Source organism: Chiloscyllium punctatum, chromosome 29 (assembly GCF_047496795.1).
Source record: "Chiloscyllium punctatum isolate Juve2018m chromosome 29, sChiPun1.3, whole genome shotgun sequence".
Classification (NCBI taxonomy): Eukaryota; Metazoa; Chordata; class Chondrichthyes; order Orectolobiformes; family Hemiscylliidae; genus Chiloscyllium; species Chiloscyllium punctatum.
In genome coordinates, this window is record NC_092767.1 from 34,071,685 (window position 1) to 34,088,113 (window position 16,429).

Consider the following 16,429-nt stretch of genomic DNA (forward strand, 5'->3'; position numbering starts at 1 on the left):
CTGCAGGCTATAAAACTACCGAACTTTAGCAGCAAGCTATGTTAGTGTCCCTTTCTCACTGACTGCTGCTCTCTCCTCAACAGTTTGAAGGGTCTATGATGTGTAGATACTAAACAGTACAAACTGAGTGTACACATCTCTCTCTGTAATGAGAACAACCCATGGTCTACTCAGACTATGTGGACTTTACCTTTACCTTCACCAAGCATACATTAATATGATTAAGAAAACATTTACTCAACAACAGGAATGGGTTGGATGATTACAAAAATAACTTGGTCCACATATATTTTGCCCGAACCATGGTTGTTACCATATAACCAAAAACAATTATACATGAGGAAGTCTAAACCTAGTTTATTCATCCTAGACGTGTGTTGCAATTCAGTTCTTTCTGTTTTCTTGTCTTTGACAGTGCATTACCCTATAATGTAGGTATGCCTGTGCTCATGTATGTTCACCCTGTTCAATGTCCTTGTCTTTATCTTCATCTTCACTCTCAGAAGATTACTGCTGATCCCCTATTTCCTCTGCCTAAAGTCCACACCCTGTTTGTCGACTGCACTTGAGAAAGGCATAGTGCCCCATTTCTGATCTATACTGCAATGCCCCACTGGAGCTTCCAACTCATCTTGAAGTGGTTGAGTTATGATTGTTCAACTATGGCCCTGGTGGAAGCATGGGCAGTGTTGTATCTTCATTTTGCCATTGCCTCAGGGACGCACTAGCATCTTGATAACATTCAGAGACCCTTATTTCAAGGACATTGGAGTGTAAGAGGAGGGAAGACTTACTACAACTGACAAAGGTACAGGTGAGACCACATAGAGCCATACAACATACAACCGTCCGGTCCAACAAAGCCTTGCCGAACATTATCCCAAACTAAACACGTTCCACCTGCCCGCTCCTGGCCCATAGCCCTCCAACCATTTCCCACTCATGTACTTATCCAAATGTCTTTTAAACCTAATAATTGTACCCACATCCTCCCTTTTCTCAGGAAGTTCATTCCACATATGAACCACCCAAAGCATAAAGAAAGTTCCTCATCTTTTTAAAATGTCTTTCCTCTCACTTTAAAAATGTGCCCCCTCGTCTTGAAATGCCCACCCTTGGGAAAAGACAACAAGCATTAACTCTATCCATACCCATCATTCTTTTATAAACTTCTATCAGTCTCGAGTAATGTGGGCAGTTTTGGTCACTTTGTTTGGGGAAATTTCATTGGAGGCAGTTGAGAGAAGGTCTACTAGGCTAATCCCCAGAGAGCAAGGATTGTCTAAATAGCAAATGCTAAACAGGTTGGGACTCTACTCACTGGAACTTCGAAGAATGAACTAACTGAAAAATATGGAATTCTTGAGGGGTTTTACAGGGAAAATGCTGAGAGGAGGTTTCTTGTCATGGGGGAGTCTAGGACCAGAAAGCATGGTCTCAGAATCAAGGGGTGCCAGTTTAAGACTGAAACGAGGAAGAATTTCTTCTCTTTGTGTCTTTGGAAGTCCTTGTCACAGTGCCCCCTGTGGGGGCAGAGTCCTTGTGTATATTTAAGGCTGAGATGGATAGATTCTTGATCAGTCAGGGAATCAAGGCTTCCAGGGAAAGCACAGGAAGGTGAAAGTGAGGAATGTTGGATCAGTCACGATCCTATTGAATGGTGGAGCAGGATCAAGAGCTTAAGGGCCTACTCCTGCTCCTGTTTCTTATGGCATTATTGTCATGTGGTCATCCTGAGCACTTACCCACTGTTCTGGAAATCATGGTGTCGAATACTACCACAGCTGATGGTGAAATATGAATTCAATAAAATCTGGATTTAAAAACTAGCCTATGACGACCATATAACCATGTTGATTCTCAGATTACAGGTTTATTAGTGAAACTCCAGATCCATGGCAATTATGTTGGCTCTTAACTGACATCTGAAATAGTCAAGTAAGACACTCAGTTCAAAGGTAATAATGGATGGAAAACAAATGGCAGCCTTACCAAAAAAGCCACATCCCAGGAAAGAATAACAAGAAAAGAAACATGTTATGAAGCAAATTTAGAGAATTTTTCATTTAATTCCCTGCAGCTCTTCTTCTGTGGCCCAAGGTCTTTGGAAGGAGGCAGGATCTCGGGACTTGTCTTCTACATCAACATCACGGCAGCTCCAAGACGGTCTGAAGCAATCCTCCAAACTCTGGCATCGATGGTTCCATATAAGTTAAACATTGTTGAAGTGACAAAACCTTTCCACTCTCCAGCTCTGCAGGTTGGTGATAGGGCAGTCTGAAAGCAACATGGGTACAGGCTATGGCACCCTACAGCTGGGGGAAGGTAGTGATGGCAGAGAATCCCACTGCCCAGGTTGCTTGGCTCTCCTTGTTATGGGTGAATGATATAAACAAGTCTAATCTGGAGAAAGAGGCATCAGTGACAGCTTGGATGCATTTGCAGGTCGCCTCAACTGGGAGATGCTACAAAAGACCCAGTGTAAAATATATGTGTGTGTAAAATGTATGGGATTTTGAACTAATGTTTTGTCCTAATTATTTGAAAACACTTAATAATTATCTAGGTATGTCTTTCTGGAACCTTGACTTAAAGGGGGAATGTGCCCCCTGGAATATTAATGGTTATTTATTATATTGTGCTCGTTTGTAAGAAAAATCATTGACAGATTTTGTTCTGAGCAAGGATCACTGGATCCAAAACATTAACTCCTGATTTCTCTCCACAGATGCTGCCAGACCCGCTGAGTCTTTTTTGTTTTTGGAATGACTGCAGTTTTTGAATAGGAAATGGGGCTTTATTTTGTATTTTGAAATATTTTATAATATATTGCAAATAGAAAGGAAAATAAAGAACTGCAGATGGAACTGGAGATCTGAAAGAACCAAATTCAAAACATGCCTGAGAAATTCAGAGGCTCTGGTAACATCTGAGGCAAGAGAAACACAGTTAACACTGAGTCTCGTGTGACTGTTCCTCAGAACTCTGTTTCTCTTTCCACGAATGCTGTCAGACCTGCTGAGTTTCTCCAGCATTTTCGATGTTCGTTTTGATTTCCAACATCCACAGTTTTTGCCTTTAGTCAGATCTGAAGATAAAGCCGTTCATATCTGTGTCTTAGGGCACACTGTTCACAAGTAATCCATGGCTGATACATTAAACAATAAAGACATTTGAGAATGCAGGTGGGAGACAATTTAAAACAAGGAAAAAGAGTAAGTGCTGAGGGAATGCAGCAAGTTTGCAGCATCTGTGGAAAGAGAGACAGACCGACAGACAGAGTTAACGTTTTGAGTTCAATGTTCAGTTTTCATGACAATTTAAGGTCTCCTCTGAATGACAGAACCTCCCCCTAGTTCTGTTCTGGAAGCTCAGGACTGATGTTCATGTTCAAGTTTTGTACAAGGGCCAGATCCTATTCAAATGGCTACAGTTTAAGCAGTTAAAGCCTGTGTAAATTTGGGGAATGAATATGAGGGTTTTGCAATTAAAGCCCAGCTACCAAGCCAAATCAAGCTACAATTGAAAAGAATACATTTCCATTGGCTCAGAACAAGGCAAACAAACAAAATAAATTGATTGCAAGAATGTTTCATTATTGAGGTTAGTCTGCCCTTCTCTCTGAACATAATAAACTGCAATGAACAATGCACCTGCTTCTAGAATTGGTTTTATTTCAACAATAAATACTTTGTACAGTGAGCAATAAAATCTTGCTGAGGACACAGGACAGTGAATATTTTCTCTGTGCTGACATTTGAAACACAGATGGAAGTGATATGGGATATTTTGGAGCTATCATGGTCCCTGGATCACTAAAGATTACATATGTAAGTAAGATACATATGGAAATCCTGATGATATGACTTGCACGTTTCAAATTCCCATGACACTCTGTCGACCTTCTCCCTGACCATCAAGGACACCCAAGGCTTAACTCCCAGCTCCCTGTGTACCAGCTCCCCAGCCTGTGATATCTTACCTTGGTTTATTTACACATTCCCATCTATCAGTCTGTTCCTTTGCCCATGTGATTACTATCCAAACCCACACATTACCTTCTGAATACTCAGTGACCAAGTGAGTAAGCTAACCTCCAGATCCAGCCCCACAAACCTCCAGACCCTCCGAACCCTGTCAGCTGAAATTACAAACATACATCATGGATCATCCGATTTCAGCCCCACCCCTTACCCTCCTCTTATCTGACCTGTCAAACACCTTGACTGTTAGAACCATCCTCCAACCCAGAACTGACCAGAAAACACCACCACCCACACATTCCAATTACTCCCACCAACTGGATTCTGCAATTCAACCTCAACCATCCAGCTTTTGCCCCCAAACAGGCACAATTACCCCCATTGAAATGCATTGACACAGTAGAGTCAGGCCTGATTATACTGCCCCTTTTCCCAACGATCCGGATACACTCAAGGCAGAATGACCAGCCCATCCTTGTACCAGCTCAGCAATCTGCATTATCCAATCTTCATTTATTTATCAAAGCCATCCTCTGAAATGTGAAGGAAGGATGTGACTCAGGAAACACATAGATTTGACAAAAATCTTCTGTGAAGATTGCAGCTCTGTACCAGCTGAGCGACAGAATTCCATGATTATGTGCGATGAATCTGTCACAGTCACATTCCATCAAGTTGCTCTGGAGAGTTTCAGAGATCGGAACTCTGGGTCGGGGACAGAATTGTCACATTCGATGGATTTCCAACCAGAATTCTTGAGACCAAAGTTTGGTTTCTGGTCACTGGATTCAAAACGTTAACTCTGATTTCTCTGCACAGATGCTGCCAGACCTGCTGAGCTTTTCCAACAATTTCTGTTTTTGTTTCTGATTTACAGTACCTGCAGTTCCTTCCATTTTATTTAATTTCAAGGACCTGAATGCTCAGCATTTGTCCAATATAAAATGTTCAAATAGCCAATTACTACGAGACAGAGATGAACAGTTAATAAGTCTGTTGTCCACCTGTAAACTTGTGAAATACTGACTCTCTTTGTCCCTGTGCTGCGTAACTGACTTACTCAAGGGCTAATGCAACAGGCCAGACAGACAGTAAGTCAGGAGCCATGTGAGACAGTATTGAATGTCCATTGAATGCTCATTGGCATTTGGTGCAAAAGTTTGGATTAAGACGCAGTCTGGATAAATTAGATATTGTAAACAGGAGATAATCAAATGGACAGTCACTATTTTCAATAATATAAAAGAAAGAACGGTGAATGTTGGAAATCTGAAACACAAATAGAAATTGCTGGATATTTCTCTCTGCAATCTCTCTACCGATGCTGCTAGACCCGTGGAGTTAACATTTTGACCCTTTTGCAGAATTGGACTTGAAATGTTAACTCTACTTTCTCTCCACTGGCTTCAATAAGCAGCTCTGCCACCCCCATTTTGGAGCAGATATTTTAATCTTCATTTGCTGAGTAACATCAACTCAGACAGCTCAGTTTCCAGACATGAAAGTTTGTGTTTTGGAAATGGGCATGCAAGTTAAATCCCTCTCATTTGCCCTGTTAACAAGGCTTTGGCTTCTTTTGATGGGCAACATAAAGACAGACCGTTTTCCCATGATACAAATATAAATGGTTTCTGTTCATATGAGCCTATCCAATATGTTTGTATTTAAACAAATCAAAATAATAGCTCTATATCTGAATGTGGACAGCTTTTGTGTCAACTGAAACAAATCCATAGCACACATTGATGTAAATAACTACAGCGTGAGGACAGTTAAGGGATAGCAGCCACTCAAGGGGCTGATCGATAGGCCCCCTGATGTTAGACATGAAGAGATATTGGCTACTTGTGATAGTGAGATGGCAATCATCACTGCTGACTTGAATCTACACAAAGACTGTGTAAATCAGGTTGGCAGCAGTAATGTGGATGAGAGGTTATTGATGACCTTCGAGAAAGTATCTTAGAGCTGCGTGTTCTGAAGCAACCAGACAGAAGGTTATGTTATTATCATCTTATTAATACTGTGTAATGTGACAGGATTTATGAAACAATCTCAGTGTAAAGGCTCTCCTACGCAGCAGCCATCACAATATGATTCAATTTTACATCCAATTTGAATGGAAGAAGATTGACTCTGAGGTAAGTGTTTCAAACTTAAACAAGGTCCACTCTGCGGGCATGTAAACTAAGCCAGCTGAAGTGAATGGCACAACTGGCTCGGAGAGAGATCAGGAGAGACAGTGATGGCAGAGATTTAAGAGGATACCTCAGAATATTCAGAAGTATATTTGGACTGAAACAAGAGACTTTAAAGGGAGGACTCGCTATCTGTGGTTGACTGAAAAGTTGAAGAAACCGTACAACTTGAGGATGGGTGGCAGGTCAGATGATTGATTAAAAAATAAATCATGGCACAGAAAAAAGTTAATTTGAAGGAGGAAATTGGAATCTCAGAACCCAACTCAAAATCTTAAAAACAACAAAGCAAGAGTTTCCATGGGTATTTAAAAACAAAATATGTACGCAATGTGAGTGTCACTCCTCTGGGGAGTGAGAATATTGAGTTATTGGGAGATGATAGGGGATAAAAAGCGCAAAGCTGGAAAAGCACATCAGGTCAGACAGCACCCAAGGAGCAGGAGAATCGATGTTTCAGGCATAAACCCTTCATCCATAGATGTTAAGGAAATGGCGAATTAAATGAATAAGTACTTTGCTTCTATCTTCACTATAGAAGATACAAAAAGCATTTCAGTAATAGTGGTAAGACACTGTTTTGCTGACATTTAAACTTCAGGCCAACTCTGTCTGCATGCTGACTCAGAACTGAGCACATGCACAGTTCCAGATTGTCTGGATCATCATCCCAATCTCCCTCACCCTCTCCCCTCCTCTCTGAATCTGAACATCACCACCATTCTCCGCACCACCTCCACCAGCCCCAACCACCATCAGACTGGACATCAATCTCTCTCTTCTCCAGGTCACAATCTCTCTCTCACCCTCAGACTTTCTCTCCCACCCCCACTCTATCCCTCCAAATCTCAACATCCAGTGAAACTGAGCAGACATGGAAAGAAGATGCATGATTGAAACACTTCAACCAATCACATTCACCCATGAATGAGCAAGTATCTCCCTAGAGAATACTGCATGTGCTCCTCAGTGTCAACCCAACTGTAAGTCAGGAAGTAGGAGGGAGGGATGAACACAATGTAATTACAGTCACTAAGGAGGCTGGACTCAGCAAACTGATAATAGGTCTCATCACCTTCTGTCTTCATCCCAGAGTCTTAAAAGAGGTTGTTAATTCGGTTGTAGATGCATTAATGCAAATTCTTTGAATTTCCCAAGATTCATTAGACTTCACTCAGTCAGAGATCATTTAGTCTGTCAATGTTTTGCCCCATCCCTTGTCAGTGACCATCACCTCCCTGCCTCTAAACCTCTTCTGGCCCCAAGGCCTATCTGGAATGACTTGATGGCACTAACTGCTGTTTGTAGACTCCCGCAGACACTAACCTCTAGGATGCATAAGGTTCACTTGGTACAAGGTTCATTAATTGAAACCTGCTGTTTTCTATTACTACGGTATAATAATTCTATTTAACCCTGACCGTAAATTCATTTCAACAGTCCCTTATATTGAAAGAGGATGTAAATGCATTAAAGACAGTTCAGAGAAGGTTTACTCGATGAATATTTTGAATGAGTGACTTGTGCAATCGGGATAGGTGCTCAGACTGGGTTTGTTTCTGCTGGAGTTTAGACGAGTTAAGAGTGATCTGATCAAACTGTATAGATGCTCTTAATGATGTTGACACAGTGAATATGGAATGGATGTTTCTTCTTGTGGGTGAGTTCAGAATTAGGGACCATGTTAATAAAATTAGTGAGGGGTCACACTTTTTTGGACAGAGATGAAGAGAATTCTTTTTTCGGGTGTGTAACTTTGGAATTGTCTGTCCCAGAAAGTGGATATTTTTAAGTCACAGGTAGATTTATTCCCTTGCATAACAAGAATCTAAGGTTACACTGGGAAGATGGGAACTCAAAACATAGACTTATCAGCCATAAACTTATGAAAGAGTGGAATAGGTTCAAGTGAGCAAATGAATTTTTAAATGCATTCATGAAAGTTTCCTCAAGCAGTATATAGAGGATCCTACTCAGGAAGGGACAAAACTTGACCAACTCATGGGAAATTGGGCAGGACAGGTGATGGAGGTGATAGTCGGGGAGCACTTTGGGACCAGTCCTATTAATTTTAAAGTAGTTATGGAGAGGAACTTGTCCACAGGTTCAAGTTCTAAATTGGAGCAAGGTGAATTTTGATGGAATTAGACAGGAGCTTGCAGGGGTTGATTTGAGTAGTTTGTTTGCAGGTAAAGGGACCTCCAGCAAGTGGGAGGCCTTTAAAAGTGAGCTCGCTGGAATTCAAGGTCTATATGTTCCTATGAAGGTGAAAGGCAAGGTTGACAGGAATAGGGAACCCTGAATGACAAGAGATATTGAGGCTTTGACCAGAAAACGAATGAGGTATGGCTGAGGTACCGGCAACTGGGACCAAGGGAATCCCTGGAAGTATACAGGGGATGCAGGGTTTTACTGAAGAAGAAATCAGGAAAGCAAAAAGGGGGCATGGGATGGCCTTGGCTGAGAAGGTTAGGATGCATCCAAAGAGGTTCTTTAAGTAAAAAGGAGTAAGAATAACTAGTGAAAGAACAGTTATTTCTTATTTTCTAAAGGCAAGTGTAAGTCATTGTGTTCCAGAGGCAATTCATTTGGACAAATTGATCGGCTTGAAGCAAAGCGCACTTTATTCTTACACTGCAGTTAAAATAGTGATTTTAAAATAGCGGCAATTCCAAGATGGAGGTGGAGTAGGACACCTGAGATCGAGCTTGTCCACTCCGCCCATTTAGAGTCATCGGGTCATCGGGTCATAGAGATGTACAGCACAGAAACAGACCCTTCGGTCCAACTCATCCAGATATCCCAACCCAATCTAGCCCCACCTGCCAGCACCCGGCCCATCTTCCTCCAAACCTTTCCTATTCATATACCCATTCAGATGCCTTTTCAAATGTTGCAATTGTATCAGCCTCCACCACATCCTCTGGCAGCTCATTCCATACATGCACCAGCCTCTGTGTGAAAAAGTTGCCCCTTATGTCTCTTTTATATCTTTCCCCTCTTACCCTAAACCTATGCCCTCTAATTCTGGACTTCCCCACCCCATTTGTCTATTTATCCTATCCATGTTCTTCATGACTTTATAAACCTCTATACAGTCACCCCTCAGCCTCCGACACTCCAGGGAAAACAGCCCCAGCCTGTTCAACCTCTCCCTACAGTTCAAATCCTCCAACCCTGACAACATTCTTGTGAATCTTTTCTGAACCCTTTCAAGTCTCACAACATCCATTTAAAAGGAAGGAGAGCAGAATTGCACACAATATTCCAAAAGTGGCCAAACCAATGTCCTGTCCAGCTGTAACTAACTCCTGTGTTCAATACTGTGACGAATAAAGGAACGCCTTCTTCACTATCATATCCTACCTGCAACCCTATGTTCAAGGTGCAAGAACCTGCACTCCAAGGTCTCTTTGTTCAGCAACACTCCCTAGGACCTTACCATTAAGAGTATAATTCCTGCTCATATTTGCTTTCCCAAAATGGCTCCTACCATCACTACTTTACAGTTGATAAACTTTTGCACAACCTCCCTGAAAATTTATCTTTACATAGCTTTCCCATGAGTTCTTGGCCTATAGAATACAGGCCTAATGCACTTTATGGTCTCTTAAGAATGTCAACCCCTGTGTGACAACTTCCCAACTGCAGCATTGCAATGTGCCCTTGTAGACTAGAGGGATAATTAGTGGGATTAGTTCAGCCTTGTTCAAAAGAGGAGAATTACTTGACTATCAAAGTAGTACATACTATTCAAGCTCAATGAAGGAGGAACAGAATATTGGTTTGCTTCAGCATTGTCTCATATGCTGCAGATGGGAGCTCTGTGAGTATTCCTTCATTTGAAAAGGGGATTTTCAAACTAAATGAGAGAATAATTGTATTAGATAAAATCAATCAAGTCCCATTCGCCAGCACCTAGCCCACACCCCTCCAAACCGCTCCCACTCAAATACCCATCCAGATGCCCCTGAAATGTTGCAATTGTACCAGCCTCCACCACCTTCCCCGGCAGCCCAGTCCACACACACATACCTTTCCTTTTCATTTTTCTCTTTTCCTTCTTCGCTTTTCCATTTTTGATCTTTCTCCCCTCTTCTTTCTTCTTCCTGGCCATGGGACTCCTGGCTTCAGACTGTGCACAAACCCAGCCTGACAGTCTCTCGGCCCAGCTGAGCAATCTCTCAGTAGCCCAAGGTGCCGCTCTCTCAATGGCTGAGCATGTGCAGTCTCTTGGCCAGGTGTGTTGATCTCTCTGCCTGACGTGGTGATCTCTCAGCCGGTTGTGGTGATCTCTTGGCCGGGTGTGGGGATCTCTCAGCCGGGTGTGGGGATCTCGCAGCCTCCCATGGTAATCTCTCAGCCCAGCGTGATGATCTCTCAGCTGGGGTGATGGTGATCTCGCAGCCTGGCATGGTGATCTCTCAGCCTGGCATGGTGATCTCCTAGCCTGGTATGGTGATCTCTTGGTCTGGCATGGTAATCTCTCGGCCTGGTGTGGCAATCTCTCAACACAGCGTGATAATCTCTCAGCCCAGCGTGATGATCTCTCAGCCCGGCACGGTCAACTATCAGCTGGGGCTATGGTGATCTCTCAGCTGGGGGGATGGTGATCTCTCAGCTGGGGGGATGGTGATCTCTCAGCCTGGCATGGTGATCTCTCAGCCTGGCATGGTGAGCTCCTAGCCTGGTATGGTGATCTCTTGGTCTGGCATGGTAATCTCTCGGCCTGGTGTGGCAATCTCTCAACACAGCGTGATAATCTCTCAGCCCGGCGTGGGGATCTCTCAGCTGAGCATGATGATATCTCAGCCCTGTGTGACGATGTCTTAGCCTGGTGTGGTGATCTCTCAGCCTGGTGTGGTGAACTCCCAGCCCGGTGTGGTGATCTCTCAGCCCGGTGTGGTGATCTCCCAGCCCGGTGTGGTGATCTCTCAGCCCGGTGTGATGATCTCTCAGCCCGGTGTGGTGATCTCCCAGCCCGGTGTGATGATCTCTCAGTCCGGTGTGGTGAACTCCCAGCCTGGTGTGGTGATCTCTCAGCCCGGTGTGGTGATCTCCCAGCCCGGTGTGGTGATCTCCCAGCCCGGTGTGGTGATCTCCCAGCCCAGTGTGGTGATCTCTCAGCCTGGTGTGGTGAACTCTCAGTTCGGTGTGGTGATCTCCCAGCCCAGTGTGGTGATCTCTCAGCCTGGTGTGGTGAACTCTCAGTTCGGTGTGGTGATCTCTCAGCCTGGTGTGGTGATCTCCCAGCCCGGTGTGGTGATCTCCCAGCCCGGTGTGGTTATCTCTCAGCCTGGTGTGGTGATCTCCCAGCCCGGTGTAGTGATCTCCCAGCCCGGTCTGGTGATCTCTCAGCCTGGTGTGGTGAACTCTCAGTTCGGTGTGGTGATCTCTCAGCCCGATGTGGTGATCTCCCAGCCCGGTGTGGTGATCTCCCAGCCTGGTGTGGTGAACTCTCAGTTCGGTGTGGTGATCTCCCAGCCTGGTGTGGTGAACTCCCAGCCCGGTGTGGTGAACTCCCAGCCCGGTGTGGTGATCTCTCAGCCTGGTGTGGTGATCTCTCAGTTCGGTGTGGTGATCTCTCAGTTCGGTGTGGTGATCTCTCAGTTCGGTGTGGTGATCTCCCAGCCCGGTGTGGTGATCTCCCAGCCCGGTGTGGTGATCTCTCAGTTCGGTGTGGTGATCTCCCAGCCCGGTGTGGTGAGCTCCCAGCCCGGTGTGGTGATCTCTCAGTTCGGTGTGGTGATCTCCCAGCCCGGTGTGGTGATCTCCCAGCCCGGTGTGGTGATCTCCCAGCCCGGTGTGGTGATCTCTCAGTTCGGTGTGGTGATCTCCCAGCCCGGTGTGGTGATCTCCCAGCCCGGTGTGGTGATCTCCCAGCCTGGTGTGGTGATCTCTCAGCCCGGTGTGGTGATCTCTCAGCCTGGTGTGGTGATCTCCCAGCCCGGTGTGGTGATCTCTCAGTTCGGTGTGGTGATCTCCCAGCCCGGTGTGGTGATCTCCCAGCCCGGTGTGGTGATCTCTCAGCCCGGTGTGGTGATCTCTCAGCCTGGTGTGGTGATCTCCCAGCCCGGTGTGGTGATCTCTCAGTTCGGTGTGGTGATCTCCCAGCCTGGTGTGGTGATCTCCCAGCCCGGTGTGGTGATCTCTCAGCCTGGTGTGGTGATCTCTCAGCCCGGTGTGGTGATCTCCCAGCCCGGTGTGGTGATCTCTCAGCCCGGTGTGGTGATCTCTCAGCCTGGTGTGGTGATCTCCCAGCCCGGTGTGGTGATCTCTCAGTTCGGTGTGGTGATCTCCCAGCCTGGTGTGGTGATCTCCCAGCCCGGTGTGGTGATCTCTCAGCCTGGTGTGGTGATCTCTCAGCCCGGTGTGGTGATCTCCCAGCCCGGTGTGGTGATCTCCCAGCCCGGTGTGGTGATCTCTCAGCCCGGTGTAGTGATCTCCTAGCCCGGTGTGGTGATCTCCCAGCCCGGTGTGGTGATCTCTCAGTTCGGTGTGGTGATCTCCCAGCCCGGTGTGGTGATCTCTCAGTTCGGTGTGGTGATCTCCCAGCCCGGTGTGGTGATCTCCCAGCCCGGTGTGGTGATCTCTCAGCCCGGTGTGGTGATCTCTCAGCCCGGTGTGGTGATCTCCCAGCCCGGTGTGGTGATCTCCCAGCCCGGTGTGGTGATCTCCCAGCCCGGTGTGGTGATCTCTCAGTTCGGTGTGGTGATCTCTTGGCTCAGCATGATGATCTCTCAGCCCAGTGTGGTCATCTCTCAGCCCGGTGTGGTGATCTCCCAGCCCGGTGTGGTGATCTCCCAGCCTGGTGTGGTGATCTCCCAGCCCGGTGTGGTGATCTCTTGTCTCAGCCTGTTGATCTCTCAGCCCAGTCTGATGATCTCTCAGTCCGGTGTGGTGATCTCTCGGTCCAGTGTGGTGATCTCTCAGCCCAGCATGTGCAGTCTCTTGGCCAGCTGTCGCCTTAGCACGGACCTCTGATCTCAAGGTGATTCTTTGAAGTGCGGTCCAACTGAGATTAAGCACTTAAGAAAGACTGTAATGTTTGAACCTGCATCTTTATTCCTTTATTTTCCACTTAAAAGTAAGAATGTCTGCAACGTGTAACTTTTAAACTTACATCATGTGTTTTATGTTATAGTATATTTACTTTAAAAATAAAAAGTGTTGAATTTTTAATATTGTTCTTTCTTCATACCTACTTCTTAAGATTCTGTGTCGAGGTATTTGTCCCTAAGATGGTGCATTGTGTGGTGACATTATACACTTCTCACTGTATTCCTGTACCTTTGTACTGAGTACACGTGACAATAAAATCAAAATCAAATTACAGACAAAAGAAAGAAGAGTTGGAATAACTGTTGGAAAACTTAGCAGGATAATGGGTTATTTATCTCATAAACAGCAACTGCTCCAATAGCGTAACATCCCATAAACACATCCTTGGCACTGGCAAACTCAGTAAAATAGATTGTCTCACATGCAATTCTGGACAAGGACTGTAATAGAGTTGTTCAAGATCACATTTACTTTCAGTATTCTGGAAATAGTTCAATATTTATTTATCTCTTTAAATCTTTCCTATTCATGTCCCTGTCCAATGTCTTCGAAATGTTGTAATTGTACCTGCCTGGACCACTTTCTCTGGCAGCTCATTCTATACATACCCCCCCCTACATGAAAATGTTACCTCTCAGGGAGGGAGTAGTGTACAAAAGGAGGGAGGTCTTGTTACAACTGCACGGTCACTGTTCAGACCACACATCGAGTATTGCCCTCAGTTTTGGTTTCCTTTATGAAAATGATACACTTGCATTGGAAGCAGTTCAGAGAAGTCTCAGTTCCTGGGAGGAAGGGATCCTTGTTTCAAAACTCCAATTAACCTGGATTAGAAACATTAACTCTCCTATCCCTCCACACATGCTGCCAGACCTGCTGCGGTTCTCCAGTGATTTCTTTTTGGTGTGTTCCAAGAGGTTTATATCTAGAATAATAAATACCCCGGAGTGAGTTACAGACTGGAATCTAATCGAGGGATTCGAAGTAGTGATCTGACTGGAAAGCCACTGGAATTCTGAAAATGTGATTGCACTGATATTTATGTCTCAATAGTATCCAGCGGAGGTGTCTTTTTAAAGGTAAAACTCAATATTCAAACTTCCAAGTGCACTAGTCTGGGAAAGCCACATCTGGGACTGTATCCTCCAAGGTGGGTCTGTATCTCAGTGACCTGGAGTTGTTTCATAGCATCCCTGTTACAGTGTTTTAAATGCAGGAAGAGCTCACTGAACAGAGAAGAACAAAGAACAATAGAACACAGGAACAGGCCCTTCGGCCCTCCAAGCCTGCTCTGACACATGTTACCCTTCCATACTAAAACCGTCTTCATTTCCAGGATCCGTATCCCTCTATTCCCTTCCTATTTGTGTATTTGTCCAGGTATTCCCTTGAATGCTACTAATGTGTCTCCTTCCACCACCTCCTCTGGCTGTACATTCCAGGCACTCACCACCCTTTGTGTGAAAAAAGGGCCTTGCACATCTCTTTTAAACTTCCCTCCTTGTGGTTTGAACCTGTGCCCCTCGTAATTGACGCCCCCCCCCCAACCTGTGAAAAAGCCTCATATTTCCACTTCATCCAATGCCATTCACAATCTTATAAACTTCTACATTCCAATGTAAACAAATCCAGTCTATCCAAACTTTCTTCATCGCTAAAACCACTCATACTAAGGCAACATCCTGGCAAACCTTTTCTGTACCCTGTCTAAAGTATCAACGTCCTTCTGGTAGTGTGGTGATCAAAACTAGACACAATATTCCAAGTGCAGCCAAACTAAAGTTCTACAAAGATGAAGCATAACTTGCCTATCATAGAAATCATAGAATCCTTACAGTGTGGACGCAGGCCATTTGGCCCAACAAGTCCACACCTACCCTCTGAAGATCTCCCACGCAGACCCATTTCCCCACCCCTATTATTCCGCATTTCCCCTGAATAGTGCACCTACCTTACACATCCCTGAACGCTATGGGCAATCTACCTTGGCCAATTCACCTAAGCCACACATCGTTGGACTACTGTTATACTCAATGCCCATTCCAATGAAGGCAAGCATGCCATAGGCCTTTTTACTCCCTTATCCACCAGCAAGAAAGGAAGCACATGTCAGATATTGACAGTATAGATCGAGTGCACATGTCAGGTATAGACAGGATAGATCGAGTGAATCCTTAGAAGAGTATACGTAAGAGAGAAATCAGGAGGGCAAAAAGGGGACATGAGATAGTTTTGGCAAATAGAATTAAGGAGAATCCAAAGGGTTTTTACAAATACATTAAAGGACAAAAGGGTAACTGGGGAGAGAATAGGGCCCCTCAAAGATCAGCAAGGTGGCCATTGTGTGGAGCTGCAGGAGATGGGGCAGATACTAAACGAGTATTTTGCATCAGTATTTACTCTGGAAAAGGACATGGAAGATATAGAATGTAGGGAAATAAATGGTGACATCTTGAAAAATTACAGAGGAGGAAGTACTGGATGTCTTGAAATGCATAAAAGTGGATAAATCCCCAGGACCTGATCAGGTATACCTGAGAAATCTGTGGGAAGTGATTGCTGGGCCTCTTACTGAGATATTTGTATCAGCGATAGTCACAGGTGAGGTGCTGGAAGACTGGAGGTTGACTAACGTGGTGCCACTGTTTTAGGAGGGTAGTAAGGACAAGCCAGGGAACTATAGACCAGTGAGCCTGATGTCGGTGGTGGGCAAGGTGTTGGAGGGAATCCTGAGGGACAGGATGTACATGTATTTGGAAAGGCAAGGACTGATTAAGGATCGTCAATATGGCTTTGTGCATGGGAAATCATGTCTTACAAACTTGTTTATCATTTTTGAAGAAGTAACAGAGGATTGATGACTTCAGTAAGGTGTTCGACAAGGTTCCCCATGGGAGATTGGTGAGCAAGGTTAGATCTCATGGAATGCAGGGAGAACTAGCCATTTGGATACAGAACTGGCTCAAAGGTAGAAGACAGAGGATGGTGGTGGAGGGTTATTTTTCAGGCTGGAGGCCTGTGACCAGTGGAGTGCCACAAGGATCAGTGCTGGGTCCACTACTTTTCAACATTTATATAAATGATTTGGATGTGAGCATAAGAGGTATAGTTAGTAAGTTTGCTGAAGACACCAAAATTGGAGGTGTAGTGGACAGTGAAGATTCCAATGGGATTTTGAAGAGTTAG

The 16,429-nt window shown here is 44.9% G+C and overlaps 1 long non-coding RNA gene across 1 annotated transcript; it reads right to left on the bottom strand.

Moving 5' to 3' along the window:
• Window positions 1–2,261: 2,261 nt before the first annotated feature.
• On the bottom strand, window positions 2,262–10,270 carry LOC140454337 (uncharacterized). The gene is made up of 3 exons (XR_011952675.1): window positions 10,217–10,270; window positions 9,932–10,043; window positions 2,262–2,403 (listed from the first exon to the last, which is right to left on the bottom strand). It is a non-coding gene; the product is annotated as an uncharacterized lncRNA (long non-coding RNA).
• Window positions 10,271–16,429: the final 6,159 nt, after the last annotated feature.